Source organism: Geotrypetes seraphini, chromosome 15 (genome assembly GCF_902459505.1).
Source record: "Geotrypetes seraphini chromosome 15, aGeoSer1.1, whole genome shotgun sequence".
NCBI classification, from domain to species: Eukaryota; Metazoa; Chordata; class Amphibia; order Gymnophiona; family Dermophiidae; genus Geotrypetes; species Geotrypetes seraphini.
The window spans coordinates 5117248-5143627 of record NC_047098.1 but is presented as its reverse complement, the minus strand read 5'-3'; the positions used below and the strand labels follow the sequence as shown (position 1 = coordinate 5143627).

The following is a 26380-nucleotide window of genomic DNA, read 5'->3' as shown; positions in this document are numbered from 1 at the left end:
GGGCAAGCTGATGAGAAGTTAGAGCAATGAGATTTCCGTTCTCCAGCCACAAGTCTGTAGCTCCCATAGTTAAAAATGGCAGACTGACGTTTTAGAATTCTGCTTGGTAAATGCTTGCATATTTTAGTGGATTTGAATGTACTTTTAGTAAATTGTGTTTTATTCATTGATTGTATAATTTTTACTATATGTGAACCACCTAGAACTATGTGGTAGGGCAGTATATAAAAATAAAATTATTATTATTTGCATAGGGGTTATCTGTGTTCTGGTAGGAATGAATGTTGAGAAGCATACAGTCTGCTTTGTGTAGTTTAATTTTGTGGTTAACCATTATGTGTGGGGGTTTATTTTTGTTTTTTTTCCAATGATATTTATTAGCAATTGCAAAGGGAATATACAACCAAAAGGGAGTCCAAAAATATCAATGCAAAACAGCAGGGTGTCACAGCAAGGGGAAAACAGGCCATGTGTATATGTGAAAAATAAAAGGAAAAATAGGGGAAAGCACCCTACAGGGATTCAAGGAAAGGTTAGACAAGTTCCTGCTGGACCAGAACATACACAGGTAAGGCTAGATTCTAGTAGGGCACTGGTCTTTGACCTGAGGGCCGCCATGTGAGCGGACTGCTGGATACGATGGACCGCTGGTCTGACCCAGCAGTGGCAAATCTTATGTTCTTATGACATAGCCCGTGTTTTGGATTTCGGACTCCTGCTGTAGAGAGTAGAAGGTGCGCAAGAGTTAAAGCTTTAAATCGAATTCTGTAATAAACAGGTAGCCAATGATATTTCCTATAAAGAGGTGTTACCCCATCAAATTTTGATTGCAATGTTCTGTATAGTTTGTAATCTTTTCAGATTCCTCTTTGATGATTAGTAATAGTGGACCTTTTCATGCCAAAGGTGCCTACTTGGGTTGAACGTCTTTGCTTCCCCCACCTCCCACCCACTTCAGACACAGACTAGCACAGATCACTTAGCCTTGCGTTCCAACACCGAAGGGAGATCGTTGCTTCTTTGAAGTGCCTTCTGATTTCCCAATTCTGCCTGAAGCTTCTTCAGTAGAAGGCGAGGAGCCAAGGAAGAAGCACATCACCGTCTTGATTGCCTGCTGAGAATTCGTAAGCATTACTTCTGGACCCTTGGGGGGGCAGCCGTCTAATTTCGGCATATTTTTTCCCCCCAGATTTTGTTTTTGTAGGTGTAAGATGATTACTGATAAGTCCAGTGTGTTTGATTTTGTCTCTAGGGGCAAAAGAGAGAGAGAGAGAGACAAACTGAGGAATTTGAAGAGCAAAACACGACTCCTTCATTCCTTTGAAAGCTGCTTTTAGTTTGATCACAGAAGGAAAGTTTTTTTAAGATGCTAGATGAAATGGCATGCCACCTGCTTCCCTTCTTACACGTTTTGCCCATTGGTAAAACAATGCCTTTGAGGAACAAGAGCTGAGAACCATCTTAAAACCCCGATATTTTCTGTTTTACTTGTGGAATACGTTCTGCATCTCTGCACAATATGCCAGTACGGCACTGCAATCCTCCCATGCAGATCTTCCTTCCCCCCCAGTCCTCTCGCGATATACACATAGTGGGGCATTTGCGATAGGATGTTTTGGAAAAAAAAAACGACCAGAAATCCAGTAGCGAAATGTCCATTTTCAAAACAGCCAGGCGTCTATCTTTTATTTTTGAAAATGACCTAAGTAGACGTTTTGGTCTACCGTTCTTGGCCATTTTCAAAAATAAAAATGTCCACATGAAAAACGCACATAAGCAAGTTTTGCAGACTTACCCAACTACCTTGTCTGATTGCGGCAGGGGAATCCCCCCAACTGGCTGCGCTGATGGGGATTCCCCTGCCAGCGATCAGCTGATGGCAAACCCTCTATGTACTGTTTTCCCCTCATTTTTGGGTGGTGGGAGGGGGTTGGTGACCACTGAGGGAGTAAGGGGGGGATCATGCCTTAATCCCGCCATAGAGTTCCTATAAGTGTTGGGAGCAGTACAGAGCATTCAGCGCGGCTCCCTGCGCTAATAACTTCTAGTGTGGTTTAGTATAAAGGGGGTGGGTGGGGGGGGGAAATGTCCAAATGTCACTTTATGCATTGAAAATGAACCCCATTGACACATAGGTATCTAAATAAGAGGCGCCTTCCTGCCATATTAACCCAAGACTCCTATTATAAAATTCCCTATACTCCACCCCCCCAAAAAAAAAATAAAAAGTAAGTACAAAGATACCAGGGCAAGCTCAAAGTGAAAATATTTACAAGCTTCCAAACTGACAATTGGTGGAAAGAGCTCCATGGGTTTTGTTTTCGTGCAGACAAGCTGAGTTTTCATCTGCCTTTGTGGTTCACAGAGATGAAGGATTTCTTGAATTTTGGACCTTTTTCCCCCCCCCCCAAACCCCCCCTCCTGATAAAATCTGTCTTTGGCCTTGTTAGGATGCAGCCCAGGTTCGCCAGGTACCTAGGGCTAACTTGGAGCCACTTTTGCAGCCAAGAAAAAGTCTGAGATTAAGGCTTCTCCTCTCTGCAATCAAATCTGAGCTTTCCTGGGGCCATGAATCAACTTCCTTGAAGTGAGCTGGTCTTTCAGATTTATCTGAAAAGGGATTATCTGGGAAGCATTAGTTTGCGGGCTCCTCCAAAGCAAACTCTTTAAAACCTCGGTTTATTGATTTGTCAGAATCCAAAGAATTACAAATACCAGGTAACGAAACTACTGCTTGTGACGGCTTTACCGTCCACGTTCTCCAGTCCAAGCATTTTCTGTTGTCTTTCTATCACTTCCCGTGAACAGGAAATGTGACTGTAGCCTGGCAATGAAAGTTATGTGTGTGTGTGTGCCCTCTGCCAGCAGTTCTATAAATTGGTGCCCGATTTTAGGGGCCGCAAAGGAGTGCACTTAGCACTACCTCTACGATGCTTTAAGGCAGTTTTCTTCAATGCAAGGCCTAGGAGCCAATGGCGGCCCCTGGAGACCTCGGGGGGTGGTTCTCACCATCCTTCTGGCTTTTTCCCTGCTACTCCAGGGGTGTCAAAGTCCCTCCTTGAAGGGGGGTTTTCAGGATTTCCCCAATGAATATGCATGAGATCTATTAGCATACAATGAAAGCAGTGCATGCAAATAGATCTCATGCATATTCATTAGGGAAATCCTGAAACCCTGACTGGATTGTGGCCCTCGAGGAGGGACTTTGAAACCCCTGTGCTACTCTCTACCCAAAGCTTAGATCAGCACGGAGGAAGTGGATGGGAGGAAGAGCTGCATATGCATGGAGGATGAGGCGAAGAGAATGCATTTGCAAATGTCCATCTCCTCGAGGAGACCCTCAATAAAAAGTTGGAAGGAAGGCTGGCGGGATGGATGTCATTGGCATATACTGGTCAACAGTGTCGTGGTATTGCACGGGAAGATATCTGGCGGCTCTGCTACATCTCTTTTGGATGCTAAGTGGCCCTAGACTTAAAAATGTAGTGGTTTAAGGTCATGCCTAAGCTGTTATGGAATATTAACGAAAAGCTGCATTGGCATGCCTACTCTCAAGTCAGTGGCTGGCTTGTAGGTGTGCCTAAGTGTGCCATGCAACACCTGAATGGATAGTAAGCTATAAGTTGGACACGTTACATGGTGACACACTAGAGAATGACACAGGGTCAAATTTTTCCCCCCCGCGGAAACTCATTTTTCCGTCTCGTCCCAGAGAATTCTTTTCCTGTCCCTGCTCCATTCCTGGAAGCTCCGTCCTCATCTGCCCAAGCCTCAAACACTTTAAAATCGTAAGTGTTGGAGGCTTGTAGTGGTTAAGGCAGAGCTTACAGGAATGGAGCAGGGACAGGAACAGTGACAAAACTCACGGGGACGGGACAGGGAAATTGAGTTCCTGCGGGGACGTGGACAAAATTGTCCCCGTGTCATTCTTTACACTGCACCACTCTAGAAATCAAAATATAGGAAAAGTGAGCCAAGTAAAGGACAATCAAGCCATTGTGACATCACTGATGAGGTTGGCTCTTATTGGTGGAATGAGACATTGTGATTTCATAGTATCAGCTCTGGTTATCAGAGGCTGAGACTTTTCACACTATTTATTTATTCAATTTTCTATACTATTCTCCCAAGTAGAGAATGACACGGGGACAAATTTTTTCCCGTCCCCATGGGCATTCATTTTCCCGTCCCATGAGTTTACTCCCTGTCCCTGCCCCTGCCCCATCCCTGCAAGCTCCGCCCTCGTCTGCACAAGCCTCAGACACTTTAAAATCATAAGTGTTCGAGGCTTGGTCAGTTAAGACAAGCTTACAGGAATGGGGCAGGGACAAATTTGTCCCCGTGTCATTCTCTACACTGCACCATTCGTGAAATCAAAATGTAGTAAAAGTAAAGGACAATGAAGCCATTATGACATCACTGATGACGTTGGTTCTTATTGGTAGAATGAGGCATTATGACATCACAGTATCAGCTCTGGTTATCAGAGGCCGAGACTTTTCACACTATTTATTTATTCAATTTTCTATACTGTTCTCCCAAATAGAGAATGACACGGGGCAATTTTTTCCCTGTCCCCCGGGGGAACTCATTTTCCTGTCCCATCCCGGCAAGTTATTTTCCCGAACCTGACCCATTCCTACAAGCTCCGTCCTCATCCGCACAAGTCTCAAACACTTTAAAATCATACGTGTTCAAGGCTTGTGCAGTTAAGGCAGAGCTTGCAAAATTGGGACAGGGGCAGGAAAAAAACCTGTGGGAACAGGACAGGGAAATTGAGTTCCTAAGGGGAAAGGGAGAAATGTCCCCATGTCATTCTCTATGATACACCCATGACACACTCATGTGCTCTAGGAACAGACATTCTCTATATGGCCCTGATATCAGCGGCTGCCTAAAAAGACGCGATTCCTTTTCAAAATCCGGACAAAGTGCCGTTTTTTTTAAAAGCCGTCCGGTAACCTGTACTAGCAACTTTATTGAATGTCTGTGTCAAAATTGTTCATTGCAACTTCCTGGGTGACTGAACCAACCTCTTGTAATGTCATCTGACCTTGAACTGAACAGGTAGAGGCGGAATAGAAAACCTGATTGACTTAACATAACATCTGGGCTTTTATTTTTAAAAAAGACTTCTCTCTGTTCTGCACCTTTGGACAAAGCATTTGATTGAGCACCAGGCAAGGGGTTCTAATCCCAGCAGAGCGTTATTATTATTTTTCATCGTACTTCAAATGGAAGAAGCATTGCAATGTACTGTAGCAAGACCAGAAAACAGCGACAGTAATTAATGAATAGGGGATACCAGTGCACCGATGAGGGAAGGGTCTCAAATCACATAGTGCAATCTGTCTTGATTAATTCTTCCCGCCAATCTTTTGTAAGTGAAGAAAGAAAAGTAGACACCGTTTCTCTAGACAGTTTTTAATCTAATGATATTCAATCTAGTTCTTATACCGCACTAGTAAAATGGTGTCGCATTTTGGCAACCTGAGGGGTAGCAGCATCCAGAAAGAAAGGGCGCTCCTTTGAGACGGGCACCGGTCTAGAAACAAAGAAACGTGCTTAATTGAATCTTAAGCATCCACAGCTTTTGAGGCAACATTCTTTCTTTCTCAATAAGAATCTCTGTCCGACACAAGCAATAAGCCTGTCCCTTCTGCTTGAAGAGAGAAAAGAGAAAGGGGGTAGGGTTGATTGACTTTCTAAAAAGAAAAAGGAAATGAAAAGCTTTCGCAGTCTTACCGCATGGACCCACAAAGTAGGCTGGTTTCAGGTACGCCCAGTGGCCAATGCTTGCACCAGCATGCAGAGGCCATAGGTTTCATACCTGGCTTTGGTCTTCTTGCCCAGAGCTGCGGCGTCAGCTTTCACACCCTCAGAAGAGGGGGGAGACTTGTCTCTGCTTATGACATGTGAAGGCTCATGGCAGGGCTACAGCGGTCCGAGACAATATTCAATGGTGGTACTCGATTAACAGCCACTGAATACTGGTAGACAACCAGCTCAGCGGTGTGTAACTGGGCAGGAGCTCTCCTTTCTGGCTAAACTCTTTTGAATAGTGCACCTTCCACAGTAAGGAGGAAGGAGTGGCCTACTGGTTATAGCTACAGCACCCAGAGGTTGTGGGTTCAAGCTCTGCACTGCTGCACTGCTCCTACTGACCCTGGGCAAGCTACTCAGTCTTCCACTGCCCCAGGTACATTAGATAGATTGTGAGGCTCACTGGACCAGACCAGTGGTCCATCAAGCCCAGAAGTCCATCCCCACAGTGGCCAACACAGGTCACTAGTACCTGGCAAAAACCCAAAGAGTAGGAACATTCCATGCTACCGATCCAGAGCAAGCAGTGGTTTTCCCCCCATGTCTGTCTTAATAACAGACTGTGGACTTTTCCTCCAGGAACTTGTCCAAACCTTTCTTAAAACCAGCGACGCTATCCGCTCTTACCACAACCTCTGGCAACGCCTTCCAGACCTTAACTATTCTCTGAGTGAAAAAAATATGTCCTCCTATTGGTTTAAAAAAAAAAGTATTTCCCTATAACTTCATCGAGTGTCTGCTAGTCTTTGTAAATTTATACCTGTTCTACTCCACTCAGGATTTTGTAAACTTCAATCATGTCTCCCCTAGGAACCTCAGGGTAACCTACATAATGCTGTATTAGTGCACTGAAACCAGATTCCTTTTAACACATATTAAAACAAAATAAGTAAGTTACACCTGAAAGACATGTTAAAAGAGAAATTGAGGAATTCTTTGAGGCTAGTTGATATCTAGAGACCTTAGCTTGTGCGCGTAGCACCAGAGAGGAGGTCTGCAGTCCTGAGTGCAGTATTGTTGCAGTGGAAAGGCTGCAGAGTCTGGCAGTGATACCATGATTTCCTATGTCAGGTCTCAGGTCTCAGTTTGCAAACTCTGACAGCGATGCTTCTCCTGCAGCCCATCATAAAGGTATTGCTGCTATCACTTCTGTCACTTCCTTCTGCCATTTCTGTCACTTCTGGGGCTTACATTTATGTTTTAGCATCAGGCAGGGTGAGCAGACAAAGGTTTCCAGCAGAAGACAACAAAGGTCACCATGCAGCTGTTACCGTGCTTCTTCCTGATTTTTCTATCTCCATCAGATCATTTGAAATACTACTTATTACCAACACATGCAGCAGTGCTAATAAAAAATAAAATTATATGAAATTAAATGTAAAAAAAAAAAAAAAGAATGATAATAAGGTTAAAACATAATTTAATATCATCAAAATTCTGAACATTTTTTATTGGACTAACAATAAGTACCCATGGATAAGTCAATTTTCACCTGGGAAGAGCGTTGACAGAGACAGAACGTGACTCAAACCATTTCCAACTTGGGCAGTGTCTGCATTTTTTTTTTTTTTTTAGGTTCAAGAAATTTTATTGATTTTATGAAATACAATATGAGAAAAGACCAACAATATGAGTGTTCCAAAAGCGGAACATAGAGTAACAATGAACATTAGCCTATGTAAAGGGTATCAGCAATGAGGCAACCTCGTTGTATGTACCAGCAAATGACACACAAAGTGATGAACAATGCATTGAGAGAAAGGGGGTGAGGATATTAAAGTAAGATACAAAGAATTGATGTGACACTCACTTGTGAGGATGGCCTAGAGCTCTCTCAGGGCTACTGCAAACAGCTTGCATTCACTCGTGCATTGAAATAATTAGAGATTTATTCATTTCGGAAGCCGTTCTGTCATTCACAGGCCAGCCTGGGCAGCCAGATGGTCCACCCCCGGTGACTACATGTATGATTTGAAAACAGTCAGGCTGTTAAGCATGTTGGAATCCTATTTAGAGATAAACTGCAAAGGATTTGTGTGGCCAATTTATGGAGCTAGCTTGACCATCTCTAATGGCTGAAAGTCCAATCCTCTCTTTCCTCCCCACCCCCATGGTGAATAGATTTTATCTGGGTCACTCATTGCCCATACTCAATTTATATGGTTAAAAATTGTGATGCTTGGGGTATTCCTAGAGCACAGTTTTCCATGGCCCTTCAGTGCCTATGGATAACAAGAGTGTTATCTGTCTTCTCAGCTCATTATCCTGGGGACGTCTTTAATACTCTCTTGCTCCCTCCCTCCCTCCCTCCCTCTCTCTCTCCTGGAGGAAAAGTCCATAGTCTGTTATTGAGAAAGACATGGGGGACGCCGCTGCTTGCCCTGGATCGGTAGCATGGAATGTCGCTACTCTTTGGGGTTCCAAATGGAATGTTGATACTCTTTGCGGTTCCAGAATGCTGCTATTCTAAGATTCTGGCATGTTGCTACTCTTTGGGGTTCCAGAATGCTGCTATTCTAAGATTCTAGAATGTTGCTACTCTCTGGGATTCCAGAATCTTGTTCTTTGAGATTCTGCCTGGAATCTTGATCCTCTTTGGGGGTTCTAGAATCTTTTGTTACTCTTTGGGATTCTGGAATGTTGCTACTCCTTGGGTTTTGGCCAGGAACTAGTGACCTGGATTGGCCACCGTGAGAACGGGCTACTGGGCTTGATGGACCATTGGTCTGATCCAGTAAGGCTATTCTTATGTTCTCTCTCTCTGGTCACATCCAACAAACTGCTAAACCTTTCTCTATAACATCACCAAAATTCATACCCTTCTTTTCTGAGCACACAACCCGAATGCTTATCCACATTCTCATCATCTCCCACTTAAATTACCACAACTTGCTCCTCACAAGTCTCCAACAAAACCATCTCACTCCCTTTTAATCTATCAGAATGCTTCTCTCTGACTTAGCTTCCATCAGTGGCGTAACACTCATTGGCTCCATATCTCTTTCCGTAAACAGTTCAAATTCCTCTTACTGGCTTGCAAGTATATTATGACAGGAATTCTGCTAGTCCCACGAGAAACAGGGAGGCAGTCCCTGTAAGCCCCTTTAAAAACCTTGTTATCAAGTCTAGGAAACATCCTGAACAGTTTAGAAAAATTGTGCACAGTTTTAGAAAGGAGCCCGTCTCTTTAAGAGTGCCCAGAGCTCAGGCTGACATTCAGAATGCAGGGCTCTTTAAGATCTTGCCTGTCCCTGCTAGGAGGGGGCGTGGCTGGATGCTGAGGTTTCCATTTACTGAACTGTCCTCCTCAGAGAAAGGAGGGAAGCAGCTGAACAGAGGCCAGTCCTTCCAGCTGAACTGAGGCCAGCACAAGGCAGTTCCCCCACAGGTCCTATGGACTGGAAATGGAGGAGCTTGCTGAAAGCCAGATTAAGTGAGTCACAGAAGCCCAGCCAGAGGATTATGCTATGGAGTTCCAAGAGGACTATGCTTTGCCTGACTGTGGAGACCAACAGATGGACTGTGAGTAGGCTTTTAAGCCAAGCAGATATTTTTATCCTTTTTTTTCACTGGAGTTTGCATTTTTGGAGTTTTGTTTTAAAACCTGCCAGTGTGTTGTGCTGGGGACATTGTAGGGTGTGTCCAACCACCCCAAGAACTGTAGAAGCAGTAGCTGTAATTTTGTTTTTTGGTTTATTCTTAGGAGCAGCTCGTGCGCTTCTCTGAATTGACTTTGGGGACGAGAAATTAAAACCAGAGCCTGTCTTTTGGGAGGGCGGTGACACCTGTGGTGTACAGGCCTAGCTCCTTCCAGCCTGCTGGGGATTTGGCTCTACCCAACAGGGCCAGGAAAGGGCAGGCGCGGGGGGGGGGGGGGGGGAGAAGGGCAGAGGCGCAATGCACATTGGCTGCCAGTCGAATACAGAATTAGTTATAAAATCCTTCTACTTACCTTCACAACGCATCTAAGTGCCCAACCCGAATTTATCAATAGCCTTCATATCCCCTACTGTCCATCTAAAGTACTTCGCTCTATGAATCAAAACCTCCGTAGCATATTAACACGTTAAGACTGAAGAATTTCACAGTGGCGGCGCCATCTCTTTGGAATTCTATTCTCAATGACATCCGCGAAGAACCGTCTCTGCCCTGTTTCGAAACAAAGCTGAAAACATTTCTATTCCGAGGTGTTTTTGAAACTTCACTGCCCTTATAAGGGTAAAATACTAATTGACATTTTTAATGAAATCCCCCGTCCTATTGTTTATCCCTTATTTGTTCTCTTTTCTCAAAATGTTGTAGTTCTTCCCCCTTTTTCCTTCTGTTCTTGTTCGTCTTTTGCCAGAGTTTATTGTTTGTTTTTTTCTAACATCCCCTGTCGATTTATTCTCAAGCTCTAACATTGTTTTACCATTGCAACTCTGTTTTTATTCTACACTGTACAGAAGTCTGTTTAAGCGGTAAAAATTTTATAAATAAATTTGAAACTTACTATGCCACTGCAGAAATGATAAGAAGTGAAGTCAGACAAAGTTGGTTCTTTTTCCCAGACTTTGCGTCAATGTGTAGGGAATGTTCCTGGAACAATTCAAGCGATAGATGGCAGCAGCTCTCTAAAACTGATGCAGAATAAATGGGGAAACCTGTGACTTACTTATTAAGAGAACAAGCACTGAGAGAGAGAGAGTTTAGAAGCACAGCAAGGAGCTAAAAATATCAAAGCTCATATTAACCACTTATCGATGTCTCCCAAATAGGCCATTTTGTGAGCTGGAAATTAGAAATAGCTTTTCAGATTGCTAGCTTTTTGAAAGTTCTGTCGAGAACCAATTTAGGAGGAAAACGGGGGTAGTCCTTGATCTTCCATCCCCGTGGATTGATCCACATGAGGTTTATTTGCGAGGTAAATGCACTAAGGGACCCTTTCACTGAACGGCATTAGAATCTGGGCTCAGGGCCAGATTCTGGTATGATGCTCAAACTTTAGGCACTGGAAAAAAAAAAAAAAATCAGCGCTAAGTGCTTTGGGCACCAGATTTTAAAACCTGCTGAAACTGGGTGTAAGTGCTGACCCAGAATTTCAGAACTAGCGTGCAAATTTTCAGAATGTCCCTGACAGCTGCTGCTATGGCCACGCCCCCTTCTGAGACACATGGCCACGCCCCTCTGAGATACACACTAGGGCAGGGGTAGGCAATTCTGGTCTTCGAGAGCCGGAGCCAGGTCAGGTTTTCAGGATCTCCACCATGAATATGCATGAGATGGATTTGCATGCACTGCCTCCTTGAGACGCAAATCTATCTCATGCCTATTTATGGTGCATATCCTGGAAACCTAGGGGAATTAGGCACACTGCTTTATAGAACACCTTGGTTGTTAGCACTGATGTCATCGAACTTGTTATTCGGGTCAGCGGCAAGGGAAGGGGGGTGAGCTGCAAAGATCTCCTCTGGTCTGTTGCGGAGGGCGGCCCGGCTCGATTTATTGATTCGTTGGGGGGGGGGGGAAATGCGCTGTGTTGGGGTGAAGGGTAGGCAGACGCGGGGACCGTCCAGTTCAAGAGAGGAGCCGGGGGTGAGGAAGGCATGGCTTCTGCAAGGGAAGGTCGTGCCTCACAAACTTGCTTTACTTCTTCGAGGGAATAAACAACCAGATAGATAAGGGGGAATCCATAGACATCATTTACCTTGACTTCCAAAAAGCCTTCGACAAGGTACCTCACGAACGGCTATTAAAAAAGCTGTGGAACCACGGGGTGCAAGGAGATATCTACCGATGGATCAAACACTGGTTGGCAGGTAGGAAACAGAGGGTTGGAATAAAGGGCCAATATTCAGACTGGCAATGGGTCACGAGCGGAGTTCCACAGGGGTCGGTGCTGGGACCTCTATTGTTTAATATATTTATTGACGATCTGGAGACCGGGACAAAATGTGAGGTTATCAAATTTGCTGATGACACCAAACTCTGCAGCAGGGTTAGGAACACAGAAGACTGTGAAAACCTGCAAAGGGACCTAACGAGACTGGTAGACTGGGCAAATAAGTGGCAAATGAGTTTTAACGTAGAGAAATGCAAAGTCATGCATGTAGGGAAAAAGAACCCGATGTTCAGCTACAAAATGGGGGGAACACGGCTAGGGGTGAGTAACCTTGAAAGGGATCTGGGAGTTATGGTTGACACATCACTGAAACCATCGGCACAGTGTGCGACAGCCTCAAAGAAAGCAAATAGAATGCTGGGCATCATCAAAAAAGGTATCACAACCAGGACAAAGGAAGTCATCATGCCGCTGTATCGCGCAATGGTGCGCCCGCACCTGGAGTACTGTGTTCAATACTGGTCGCCGTACCTCAAAAAGGATATGGCGGTACTCGAGGGAGTGCAGAGGAGGGCGACTAAACTGATAAAAGGTATGGAAAATTTCTCATACGCTGACAGGTTAAAAAAGCTGGGGCTGTTCTCCCTGGAGAAGAGGAGACTTAGAGGGGACATGATAGAAACTTTCAAAATCCTAAAGGGCATAGAGAAAGTGAATAAGAACAGATTCTTCAAACTGTGGGGAGCCACAAGCACTAGGGGTCACTCGGAGAAATTGAAAGGGGACAGGTTTAGAACAAATGCTAGGAAGTTCTTTTTTACCCAGAGGGTGGTGGACACATGGAACAAGCTTCCAGAGGAGGTGATAAGCCAGAACTCTGTACAGGGGTTCAAGAAAGGTTTGGATAGGTTCCTGGAGGATAAGGGGATAGAGGGGTACAGATAGAACTTGAGGTAGGTTATTGAATTGGTCAGTAACCACTTCACAGGTCGCGGACCTGATGGGCCGCCGCGGGAGCGGACCGCTGGGCAGGATGGACCTCGGTCTGACCCAGTGGAGGCAACTTCTTATGTTCTTATGTTCTTAAGGCCGCCGCAGCTATGGAAATTTTTTTTTAATTTGAAAGCCGCCGCCGGGGCCGCGCATGCGCAATTGTTTTTTCGCGACAGATCAGGGAACACGTTTTTTTTTTAGTGCGCATGCGCGGCTTACCATTTTATTATATTACATACTCAGGTACTTTTCTCGGTCCCTAGTGCACTCACAATCCAAGATCTGTTATGTGACTTGACCCCTCCATCTAGGTACAAAGTACATTCATACTTTTACACTCTGCAATGTATTGATAATTATCCCGTGTGTTGTAATTGGTCTCGTTTGTATCCAGTGATGAGACTAACATGAAGAGATTGTTTGTTTGTTTTTCACTGGGTATCCATGAACCCCTCTCTCCTGCCTCCCTGCAGCAAATGCTTTTCCACCTCTCTTGCCAGTCCCTGGGTCATCCTTTCTGCATCCTAGAACGTGGTTGAGTCCAGGTTGGAACCCAGTCTGTTGACAGGTTCCCAGAAGACATGCAGATTTTAGTAAAAGAAGAGGAGAGTGCAGGGTAATGGTTAGAGCTACAGTCTCAGCATTCTGAGGTTGTGGGTTCAAATCCTGCATGGCTCCTTGTGACCCTGCGCAAGTCACTTAATCCTCCATTCTCCAGGTACGTTAGATAGATTGTGAGACCACCAGGACAGATAGGGGAAAATGCATACCTGATTGTAAAACCACTTAATACACCTTGTCCAACTGCTATATAAAACCCCCATTCCCTTTCCCTGTCGCATGGGCATAAAGAGATCCCTGGGCTTCATGTTGAACTCTATTTCTAACCTAATCAGATATCCAGCAGGGGCTTCCAGCCACAGAGCTGGAACAAGTGGTTCAAATGAGACTGAAGTCAAATTAATGGAGCAGAAAATCTCAAATGGTACGGAAGTTATGTCTTAAAGCATAAGTAAAGCTTTTTTTGTGACTTTAATTTCATAATTCACTGGTCTCCGTGTTGGTAAATTATAGTGTCAAGCAGTGAGACCTCAGCAGGACAGTGGGGGCAGAGAAGAAATGTGATGGGATCCCATATAGATATTCAGAAAAAGCGCTGAAGTAATTAAGATGAGATCAGTCGTCTGAGGTGGGGGCATGTTTGCTGTAGAAAAAGAAACAAGAGATCCATAAAATCAAATTGAAAAAATTTGTCTTTTCTACTCCTTTGGGCTTCCATTTTATTCGAAACCTGCCTCATTCTCACTTTCTTGGGAGGTTTTCTCCAGATATGCATTTGTTCGCCCAGCTCCCTTCTGCAACTCAGCCTTTGCATTGCCTGGTCATGGTGGAGTGTGCAGAGAGGCCGCAGCTCCCATCAGAGCATGGTACATTTGAATTCCATATAGAAATTGTTATTAGACAAGGAATGGAGTTCCCAACACCCCCCTGCTCTTGCCTCTGGAGGTCCTACACCATTTCCAATCCTTGGTGGCTCCAGGAACAGCAGCCGCGTCCAGGAACCAACTGTGTGCCTCCTACACAATAGTTATCAGGAAGGATTCAACCAAATGACTTTGCTGTTTGCACCCGAGGACGTTGGTTTTCCTCAAAGAAGTTTTAATTGAAGCAAGCAAAGGATTATAAAGTAGATACTGTTTGGTATCCTGCCCTAAACAACTTTCCTTTAAGATCTGCGCACAGAAAACACGTGTGGCCTTTTTCTTGGTAGCAATGAGCTGTTGGCAGACAAAGGATGCCTTTGCAAACTAATTTTATTATCCAGCTAACCCCATTCTATCTGTATTATATTTATTTTGTTAACCTCTTGTATTTTCCCTTAGTGTTCTCTCTTTCCTTTAAGATTTGTATTTCATTCCTCCTTACCTAATGTTATGAATATATTAAATTGAGTGTAATTTTGTCTTTTTTTTATTTATTTACTGTATTGTTACCTAAAAATGTAAATTTTAATTTGTACATCGCTTAGAAGTCTGATTAAGCGATTAATCAAGAAACCTAATATACTTGAAACTTGAAGGTATCTGTAAGATGGGTTAGCTTGGTGGCTCAGTGGCAGTGTTATCTGTTGCCCTGCTAGTGGTCCTTGGTTCAATCTTCCTATCTTCAGATCAGTCGGATCTGGAGATGCTGAAAAAGTAGCAATTACAGACTAGAGAGCTGTGGAATGGGGACTGCAGGAATCCTACAGAAGAAGTTACCATGGGATTCCCATATAGGGTTACCATTGGGCTCCAGAAAAAAGCCATCCAGGTTTTACTACCCTTGAAAACCATAAAAGTAAAACCCAGATGTCTGAATCCATCCTCTTTTTTTCTGGAGCCATATGATAACCCTGTTCCCATGAGAACGTAAAAGGGTACCTCACCATTTCATATGACTCTAGCAAGTTCTCAGAAGCTCTAATAAGGTAGAAGAACCACAGACCATGTGGCCTCCTTAGTCTTTCATGGCACTGCTGCAAGTCTTTTTAAGGTGATGATATGAAGTGGTCAAAAAATAAACGTGATAATACTCAAATGTTGTAAAGTCCAGTGAAATTTAAATATTACATAGCTTCAAAAGTTTCAAAAAGCACCACACTTGACAGTGAGTGAAGATGTAGAACTCAAGCGGGTTCTGACGCGTTTCGCCCTTGCGGGCTGCTTCAGAGAACTCCCTCGGTGGACTCTCCCCGGATCAAGTGGTAAAAATGCTAGAACAAAAACAAAAAAAATATAAATTGAGTAACAGAATATACAAACACCTAAAAAGCCTCCTGACGCTACCGGTGGATACCTCCCAATCTTCTGATAGAAATGTGGCGGTCAGCTGAGGGGGTTATGTCATCATCCCGGAAGAGGAAGTACTAAGACTACCGCTGTCAATTATCGGGGAAGGAACACCCATCATTCGACCTCATGGTTTAACCCATGGGGAACCACTGTCTGCCAATGGAATATCCAAGTCTGTTCCTTCTTCCATAAGTGGGCTTGCAAGTTCCATCCACGGGGCAACTGCGGGGCTTCCAAAATCACAAATCATAGTTCCTCAAACTGATGTGAGGTTTCTCTCCAGTGGTGAGTCAACGGACCTGTCATGTCTCCCCGGCGGATCTTGCTGAGATGTTCAATGATTCTAGATTTCATAGATCTAGTAGTAGCCCCTCCCCCCTCCTCAATATATACTAATGTACTAAAAATGTAGTGATGCTCTGAAATAACAATATGTAACATGATTTTTGTTCCTGGGCAGTAAGTGTAATTTCCTAATTGCTCATGCCTAAAAAGTATAGAAAATGTCTGTTATTTCCCCAAAAACCATTGCTTTTGTGTTCATGATAGTCAATTTTGCAGTTTACCTATTAAAAATGTGAAAACCCCAAATTTTCATCATTTCATTCTTATAAAGACATAAAAGGCAACAGATGAATTAGAGAATGACACGGGGTCAAATCTTTACCTGTACCCCCCCCTCCCGCTCCCAACACTCTCTAACCACAAAAGGGAGCACACCTACAGATGCACTCTCTTCACCCAGGGCATTCGGAAAAGTTGAAAGGGGACAGATTTAATACAAATGCCAGGAAGTTCTTCTTTACCCAACGTGTGGTGGACACCTGGAATGCGCTTCCAGAGGACGTTATAAGGCAGAGTACGGTACTGGGATTTAAGAAAGAATTGGACAATTTCCTGCTGGAAAAGGGAATAGAAGGGTATAAATAGAGGATTACTGCTCAGGTCCTGGACCTGTTGGGCCGCCGCGTGAGCGGACTGCTGGGCAAGATGGACCTCAGGCCTGACCCAGCAGAGGCATTGCTTATGTTCTTATGTTATATAACTCATTTTTCCATCACCCCGCAAGTTCTTTTCCTGTCTCTGCCCTATTCTTGAAAGCTCAGTTAAGGCAGAGCTTTCAGGAATGGGACAGGGTCGGCGACAAAACTCGTGGGGACGGAGACGGAGAAAAATGTGTCCCCGTGTCATTCTCCAATATGAATCACAACTCATGTATTTATATTGAACTTATTCAAAGATGACCACAGAAGATTTAGAAGTCAGTAGTTTATTGAGATCTGGGATTATATTGTAAGTCACTTTCACAAATCCACCCCCAGATGTAGTCTCCCGTCATATTCTCATTATATAGCCTTTGGTAGTGATGTTTGAAGTCCAGTATATCCTGGTGGAAGTGCTCAACTTGCTCCTCTCAGGATGCTTCCATGTTCTCCTTCAATATCAAAAGGGGAGCATCAAGGACATGGACTTTCAGAGACATCCTGCAGCCCAGTTTACTGTAATTCTTCACCAGATCCTCAACCAACTCCACGTACTTTTCAGCCTTGTGATTGCCCAGGAAGTCCTGAACCACTGCGACAAAGCTGGTCCAAGCCACTTTCTCCTTCCTAGTTAGTTTCTTGGGAAATTCCTTGAACTCCAGGATCTTCTTTATCTGTGGTCCGACGAAGACACCAGCTTTGACCTTTACCTCAGACAGATTAAGGAAGATGTCTTGGAGGTACAAAGGAATATAAGGATTGCCGTTGCTGGGTCAGACCAGTGGTTCATCGTGCCCAGCAGTCCGCTCACGCGGCAGCCCTCTAGTCAAAGACCAGCGCCATAACTGAGAGTAGCCCTACCTGCATACGTTCCGGTTCAGCAGGAACTTGTCTAACTTTGTCTTGAATCCCTGGAGGGTGTTTTCCCCTATAACAGACTCCGGAAGGGCGTTCCAGTTTTCCACCACTCTCTGGGTGAAGAAGAACTTCCTTACGTTCGTACAGAATCTATCCCCTTTCAATTTTAGAGAGTGCCCTCTCGTTCTCTCTATCTTGGAGAGGGTGAACAACCTGTCTTTATCTACTTTGTCTTGAATCCCTGGAGGGTGTTTTCCCCTATAACAGCCTCTGGAAGAGCGTTCCAGTTTTCCACCACTCTCTGGGTGAAGAAGAACTTCCTTACGTTCGTATGGAATCTATCCCCTTTCAACTTTAGAGAATGCCCTCTCGTTCTCACTACCTTGGAGAGGGTACTTGAAGGCTGCTAACTCCTTATCTAGAGCTCTGATAGATTGTTTCATTAGACCCAATTGGATGTGCAGTGGTGGCATCCGCATTTTCTGGGGGGTCCACCAGTGGCTCCCATTTAACATTGTTTCTCCCCATAGAGAACTCGGTCTGCTGTAGCCATTCCTGCCTTTGGTAGTGTACCTTTGTGTCCCTGTTGTCCCAAAAGCAGTGATAGCAGGGAAACTTAGTGTGGTGCAGTGATTAGAGCTACAGCCTCGGCACCTTGAGGTTGTGGGTTTGAATCCTGAACTGCTCCTTGTGACCCTGGGCAAGTTGCTTAATTCCCATTGCCCGAGGTACATTAGAACGGGAGCCTGCCGGGACAGAGAATAATGCTTGAGTACCTGAATAATTTGCAATCCACATAGAATTGTAGGATATGCGAAATATCAAATTTTTTTTTTTTTTAAAGTTTATTCAGCTTGGAATCATTCTGGAATGTTCTGCAAAAGAGGTAAATTTCAAAATATCATTCTCCTGGTCACAAAAGCAAAGTTTGAGGAGAATGAAAGCCATTTTCTATACTTTTGTGGCACAAGCAATTAAGAAAGAACACTTATTAGCCAGGAACAAAAAATAAAATACAAATTTTGTTTCACCGTGTAATTTTGCACAGCATGCAATGAAGATAATGCTTCTTGGGATGTAAGAAACATCACCTGGCACCGCTGAGAGCCAGACAAGACCTTTTGCCCAAACATTATGGTTATGATTAGTAATTCATCATTAGCAAAGCACTTTTAATCAAAGAATGCACCAATCTAATAAGGGACAGAGGCATTGGAAATCAGGACAGTTTGTTCCGAGTCTAATTAGTTCCCTTCTGCAGAGAGGATTTCGGCAGGTGCCGGATTGCAGAGCCTGTGTTGGGAGTTTGGCCATGACACCAGGATTAATATCCCCTCCGCTTGAAAAGAGCACCTGGGATTCGTAAAGCCCACAGAATAAACAGCCAGACGCTCGGAGTAATGCCGTAGCTGACAGAGCCGGTGTCTGGCGTTTTGTTAAATGTCATACCTGGCACCTTGAGGGGCCTCTCGTGGCAGGTGACAAGCCTTTGCTGTCGATAGCGTGCTAAGCGAAGGGCTTGAGATAAACTGGATTTGTAGCCCAGGAGCTAATGCAGATTTGAAGAGCTGGAGTTAGTTCAGCATCTCATCAAGTCACTGACGGGAAGCAGAAAATGATGAAACAGTGTGTGTGAGGGGGGGGGGGGCGAAGGGCAAGCAAGCTTAAGGAATCAATGTACAGATATCATTATAAAGAGAGGCATAGCCAATAGAAGAAAGAAGGTGTTGATGCCCCTGTACAGGTCGTTGGTGAGGCCCCACTTGGAGTATTGTGTTCAGTTTTGGAGACCGTATCTGGTGAAGGACATAAGAAGACTTGAAGTGGTCCAGAGGAGGGCGACGAAAATGATAGGAGGCTTGCACCAGAAGACGTATGAGGAGAGACTGGAAGCCCTGAATATGTATACCCTAGAGGAAAGGAGGGACAGGGGAGATATGATTCAAAGGTTCAGATACTTGAAGGGTATTAACGTAGAACAAAATCTTTTCCAGAGAAAGGAAAATGGTAAAACCAAAGGACATAATTTGAGGCTGAGGGGTGGTAGATTCAAAGGCAATGTTAGGAAATTCTACTGTACGGAGAAGGTGGTGGATGCCTGGAATGTGCTCCCGAGAGAGGTGGTGGAGAGTAAAACTGTGACTGAGTTCAAAGAAGCGTGGGATGAACACAGAGGATCTAGAATCAGAAAATAATAGTAAATATTGAAGAACTAAGGCCAGTACTGGGCTGTGTCTGTATATGGCCATTTGGTTGAGGATGGGCTGGAGAGGGCTTCAGTAGCTGGGAGGGTGTAGATGGACTGGAGTAGGTTTTGACGGAGATTTTGGCAATTGGAACCCAAGCACAGTACCGGGTAGAGCTTTGGATTCTTGCCCAGAAATAGCTAAGGGCAGACTGGATGGACCATTCGGGTCTTTATCTGTCCTCATCTACTATGTTACTATGTTATTATAAATTTTTTAAAAAGAGGAGAAAATGGAATGCAAGGATAGGGGAAATAGGGAAAAAGAGAAGGAACCCCTGAGAGCAGGAAGATGGAAGAGCTGGAATTTAGGAACAGATGGTAAATAAGACATGTTTGTGTGTAACGTGTTGAGTATCTACCCAATCATTTTCTTTTCAATAGCGCCCAGGCTCACAAGGAGCAGCGAGGGATTCGAACCCACAGCCTCAGGATGCTGAGGCTGTAGCTCTAACCGCTGTGCCACACACTCCCATAGGTATGTCTCTGAACATCTTCTCTGACCACCGAGGGGTGGAGTTGGGTCGGACCTAGAAGTTATCTGGGCACTGCCCACATAATATTCAGTGCTGCAGAAAAAGTCCTGATTTGCCAGGATAGTTATGCCAGTACTGACTGTCAGCGGGCACCTGGGTACTTCTGGTGGTCATGCAAGACATGGGTATTCGGTGTCAGGGCTGAGATAAGGCTTGGCATTGGCTAGTCAAATTCAGCCCCGCCTTAAAAATCACTGACCGCTGCTGGCTGAATATTGAACCCTGAGGTTGTTTTTTTTTTCGGTGCCAGGCTTTCTTGGGACTCAGGCTAACCGTGTTCCCAGAATAGTATTAGATCCATCACATTTCCTGGCAGATGGGCCCCTCACTGAAGAGCATTCAATCTTCCTATCTTGCCCTAAACCTAGCCTAAGACACGGGCAGAGGGAATTGAACCAGGGGGATTAATTTGGACATCCCAGTGGCAGGGCTATGGAAGAACAATTTACTCTCGATGCTAGAGATCTGTCAAGATCTCCCTCTGCACGGAGAGGAATTAAGAAAAAAAGTTGTTTCCTTGAGAAAAAGAGAGAGGAGTTTTGAAGGTGTCTTTGTGGGCTATAGAGCCCATGCGCGCACACAGAAAGATTGATTTTTGCTTCTGGAGAGGTAATTGACGTGTCTCCATTTTTTCTCTCCACGGGCAAGGATAAGTCACAGTGGAGGCCTATCGTGTGCTGACCTGCAGCATTCCCACAAAGTGTCCCAGCTAGAAAATCAGACAGTCGCAGTACTGTGAGGACCAAAATTTTGAAAGCCGTTTGTATGGGTAAAACAGTATTTACATGCAGGGAAAGAGTTTTGTAAAATTGCTCTCCAGGAATGAAGATGAATTTTATGCCCACGCAATCTCAATAGAAATAACTTTACCCAGGCTGAGCAGAGGCTTTGCCGGGGGGGGGGGGGGGGGACTAGGATGGAGCCAGCATATATGCCCACCGTTTGAGACATGTGCATACTCATATGTATGCAACTTAATCCTGAAAACGTGTGTGTACCAAAAAGCAGGAATAAATGCACAAATAATATATAGGGTAATTTTCACATCTGAGAATTTGTGAGTAGACAGGGAGAAGTGCAAACGTAGGGGTAGCTTCATGAAAGTGCACCAAAAATTAACTGCGAAAAATATGGGCACTCAGGACCAGATTCTGTATAGGATGCCGAGCGATGCATAACTTTGGAAACCGTGCGCAGCATTTTTAAAAATTGGCTTAATTAGCCACACTAGTTTCAGCCAATCAAAAAAAAATTTAATTTAAAATTAAGAGTTTGGCGCTGAACTCTTAGGACACCTAGTAACGCCTAAGTCAAAGCACCCTCCAATAATATAACATAAGAATGGCCCTACTGGGTCAGACCAATGGTCCATCAAACCCAGTAGCCCGTTCTCACGGTGGCCAATCCAGGTCACTAGTACCTGGCCAAAACCCAAGCTGTAGCAACATTCCGTTATCCCTAACTTTTAGCTGCGCCTATTTCTTGGGCGCCTCCAAAATAGGTGCCGCTCAGCGCCATTCGCTACAACAGCAACCAACTGTACTTGAACCGCGCTGAACGGTGCCTATATCGGCGCCTAGCTTTTGGGCGCTTCTTATAGAATTTGCCCTTAAGGGTCACAAGGAGCAGCGTGGGGTTTGAACCCAAAGTCTTAGGTGCTGAGTCCGTAGATCTAAGCGCAATGCCACACTCTTCTCCAATTAGCACCAAGTAATGTCAATTATAGTCAACTAGGCTTTAAGCCCATTACATTAACGGGTGCTAGAATAGATGTGACTGTCTGTCTTTCTGTCTCTCTGTCTCCTTGGCCTCTTTCTGTCTGTCTCTCTCCGGACCCCCCGCCTATCTCCCTCTGCCCCCCCCCCCCCCCCCGAGCAAACCATGATTGCTGCCTGCCCCTCAGCACACCCCTCCCCCCAAAGCAGCCCCTTTTCTCTCCCCCCCTCCACTTTTTTCTGTCTCTCTCTCCCTGACCCCCTGCCTATCTCTCTCTGTCCCCCCCCCGAGTAAACCAAGATTGCTGCCTGCCCCCCAGCACACCCCTCTCCCAAAGTAGCCCTTTTTCCCTCTCCCCCTCCACTTCTTTCTGTCTGTCTCTCTGTCCCTGGCCCCATGCCTATCTCTCTCTGCCCCCCCCTGAGCAAACCAAGATTGCTGCCTTCCCCCCAGCACACACCCCTCCAAAAGCAGCCCCTTTTCTCTCTCCCTCTCCACTTTTTTCTGTCTCTCTCCCTGGCCCCCTGCCTATCTCTCTCTGCCTCCCCCCCCCCCCGAGCAATCCAAGATTGTTGCCTACCCCAAGCACACCCCTCCCCCCAAATAAGCTCCTTTTCTCTCTCCCCCTCCACTCTTTTCTGTCTCTCTCTCCCTGACCCCCTGCCTATCTCTCTCTGCCCCCCCCGAGCAAACCAAGATTGCTGCCTGCCCCCCAGCACACCCCTCTCCCCAAAGTAGCCCTTTTTCCCTCTCCCCTCCACTTCTTTCTGCCTGTCTCTCTGTCTCTCTCCTTGGCCCCCTGCCTATCTCTTTCTGCCCCCCCCCGAGCAAACCAAGATTGCTGCCTGCCCCACAGCACACACCCCTCCCAAAGCAGCCCCTTTTCTCTCTCCCTCTCCACTTTTTTCTGTCTCTCTCCCTGGCCCCCTGCCTATCTCTCTCTGCCTCCCCCCCTCCCCGAGCAAGCCAAGATTGTTGCCTACCCCAAGCACACCCCTCCCCCAAATCAGCTCCTTTTCTCTCTCCCCCTCCACTCTTTTCTGCCTCTCTCTCCCTGACCCCCTGCCTATCCCTCTCTGCCCCCCCCCCCGAGCAAACCAAGATTGCTGCCTGCCCCTCAGCACACCCCTCTCCCTCTTTTTTTGTGCTGGTATTCTTATTTACAGAGTTTCCCCTATGTACCATCATCGAGTCTCTGTGATGACTTAACGTGCGAGGTACCGGTATTAACACATCTCTCTTCCAGCATCTGCAGGAAGTTTATTTCCATTAGCAGAAAATGCCGTTGTCCTCGTAGCCCTCAGTTCCCACCGCAACATCTCTTTAGTTGGCAAACTAATAAGATTTCTAGATACGAAACTGTCACAAATATTGACTTTTTACTTAGCAGAAATATGGGGAATTATTTTTTTTCTTAAGAGTTATCTGACGGAGACAGTAACAGTCTCTCTAATGAGAAACAGAGATTTCAGGCGCGGGGAGGATTAGCAACTCCTTGGCTCTCTTCGTCCTGCGGTTTAATTCTCGTTAAGGCGGCTGAGATCCCACGTGCAGCGAGGGCTCTGCTCTATGTTTCTCTAATGTAAGCTATTTTCAAGAAGAAAACCGAACATATGAAAGGTGAACTTCTAGATCGCATGAAGAATTAATTGACTACTTATTATTCTGATGGTCTACACTGGTGTAAAACCATATTTAAATTTTTGTACTGCAGTATTCTGGTGGTAATTCAGTAATTGCTATTTGGCTGTGGCTCATTTCTAATCTTGAGATGTTCCCACTGACTTTTAGAGTCTTCCTTTCACTTATCAGCTGCCTTTTTCAATCCTGAATTCAACATCTCCTTTGTGTCCCCTCGTCTCTTCTGAGATTTCATTTGCTGCCTGTATAAATAATGTCCATTGCTCCTCAATATTCAAAGAGATTTACGCGTAGGCAGACCTGCCATTTTGGGTGGGTCCAGGTTTAACCAGTGAATAAACAGGAAGTGATGTCATTGAAGGCTAGATGCGGTAGGGGGAAGCCTGCAGGGGCCAGCATGCTTTGTCTATAAGATTCACTGGCAGTGACAGCTCTGAGGTAGACTGGGGAGGGGGTCATTTCAGAGAGAGTTGGTCAGATGCCGGTTTGGGGCAGAGGACAGGGAGAGAGGGGCGTGAGACGCCGCCACTGAGGGGGCGGACCTGAGGAAATATGAGTGGGCCTGTGCCCATCCAGGCTCTCCCATGGTTATACCACTGGGGTATGGACCTGGGAAGGGCATGGGTGGGTCAGCGGCATGCCTAGCACTTCTACACCCAGATTATAGAATACTAGCAGTTACGGTTGGGTGCACTAGCTTTTGATTTAGCAGACGTGCTAGTGTCTAAGTGTATAACTGTGGACTTACAGTACGGTAGGATTCTATAACGATAATAGTGTTTACAATTGCTGTTATAGAATTCATGATCGGCGGGTGGAATCACAGTGCCTAACTGTATACGCTTCTCCCTCCGCATTCGTGGTTTCGATTATTCACGTTTTTTAGCTTGTTGGCTCCTCCCCCCAAATTACATAGAGAAATCGCTGATTCCAAGCGTTTACAGAGAAAATCACTGGCTCCCAGCATTTTCTTCACCGCGTTTTGCCTCTCCTTCAGGAACAGGCCAGGTCTCCCACCATTTTATTTGCGGTTTCACTATATTCACGATGGTTTTTAATAGAAACAGTGAACATAAGAATTGCTGCTTCAGGGTCAGACCAGTGGTCCATCATGCCCAGCAGTCCCCTCACGTGGCGGCCCTCTGGTCAAAGACCAGCGCCCTGACTGACACTAGCCCTGTCAGCGTATGTCCTTGTTCAGCAGGAACTTGTCTAACTTTGTCTTGAATCCCTGGAGGGGATTTTTCTGTATTTGTGGTTCTGTTAATCCCCTAACACAGCGAATACGGAGGGAGAAGTGTATAACCTACAGAAAATTATCACCACCAACATGCATGGAATGGAAAATGAGAAAATGCCTATTTCTATTTTAAGTCTAAAAGCCAGTAGAGGATTTTAGATTTAGAAAGAAATCTCTCCTAGAATGGACAGCAATAAACCCATCCGCAGCTTCTTTAAGATGAGAGATCTCTGGGGATCTTGGCAGAGCATGGGGTGATGGGGGAGGGTTGAACATCTCAGAAGGGAGTGAGCGCACTGGAGAAACCCCATTCCCACCCCCACTCCTGCTCTTTTCTCTAATCTAATCTAATCCTTAGGTTTGTATACCGCATCATATCCACGTTGGTAGAGCTCGACGCGGTTTACAGTAGGAGAAATAGGAAGGAACTACAACAGAGGGTTTTCTCTGTTGTGCCAACATAAGATTACCATTTTTAGTAATGTAAAATCTCGAATGCAGGCTCCCATACTGATCCACCCCAAGCCCCGCCTTGTCCTGCCTCCAATGCCACCCCTTTCTGACACCAGCCCTGCCTCCACAAAGCCTGGCCTCTTCTTTCCCGACCTTCAGGCTGTGACAAAATCAAATTTTTTAATAAAAACTTGAAACTTGCGCAGATGTGTGTGATGGCTCAGGGGGTGATATGATAGAGGTCTATAAAATAATGAGTGGAGTGGAAAGGGTAGATGTGAATCACTTGTTCACTCTTTCCAAAAATACTAGGACTAGGGGACATACGATGAAGCTCCTAAGTTGTAGAGTTGGGAAAAAAATTGAGAAAATATTTCTTCACAGAACGTGTAATTAAACTCTGGAATTCATTGCCAGAGAATGTGGTGAAATCGGTTAGCTTAGCAGGGTTTAAAAAAGGTGTGGATAATTTCCTAAAAGAGGTCCAAAAAATCTGTTTTACTCTTTGGGATCTTGCCAGGTACTTGGGACCTGGGTTGGCCATTGTTGAGAACAGGATACTGGGCTTGATGGACCTTCGGTCTGTCCCAGTAGGGCAGCTCTTCTGTTCTTATGCCTCTGTTTTTCTGCTCTGTGATTGGCCGCATGCTGTGTCTTTTCAAACTCTGCTGGCCTTTCATCTTTAACAGCTGGAATCTGCTTCTTCCCCTCCTGTAAATAACTTTGAAAAGCTGTGTGTCCGCCCACAGGTTTGCTCCTGAGATCTTTTTTGTTTATATGTTTCTAATTGCTTTTTTATGTTCTCCTGTTGTATTATTTATAGTACTTTATGATTAAGTCTCCCCTGCTGAAAGACTGAAATTTTGCAGTGAGCCATTGCAGAATATCCGTGCCGTAAATACGAAACAGCTTTGGGAAACATCAACATTTGGCGACCACCATGAGACTAGAATTAGGCACTGATTTGGAGCCTATTTTGTAAAGGAAAGTAGGAACCCAAGTTCATTTGTAAAATATTAGTGCTACAGGCCAAATAATGCACCTACCTCACAAATTAGCATTTCCTTCTCTGAAAGGTATTAAAAGCACTGGGAAGCTTAGTAAATCTTTTACTTTTAAATTGGTGAGAATTTGGACTGGACTTCCAGATTCTCTAAGACTGGTAGATCAATTATTTCAATTTCGAAAAAGTTTTTAAAAACCTGGATGTTTTCACAATAGTTAATTTGATTCTAGC

The 26380-nt window shown here is 45.0% G+C and overlaps 1 protein-coding gene across 1 annotated transcript in view; it reads right to left on the bottom strand.

Moving 5' to 3' along the window:
- Positions 1-15369: 15369 nt before the first annotated feature.
- Positions 15370-26380, bottom strand: part of EPHA8 (EPH receptor A8) — a 129954-nt gene continuing 118943 nt past the window's right edge. Inside the window, exon 18 of the transcript XR_004537111.1 lies at positions 15370-15392. The gene's annotated coding sequence lies outside the window, so the exon portion shown is untranslated. The remainder of the gene's footprint in view (positions 15393-26380) is intronic.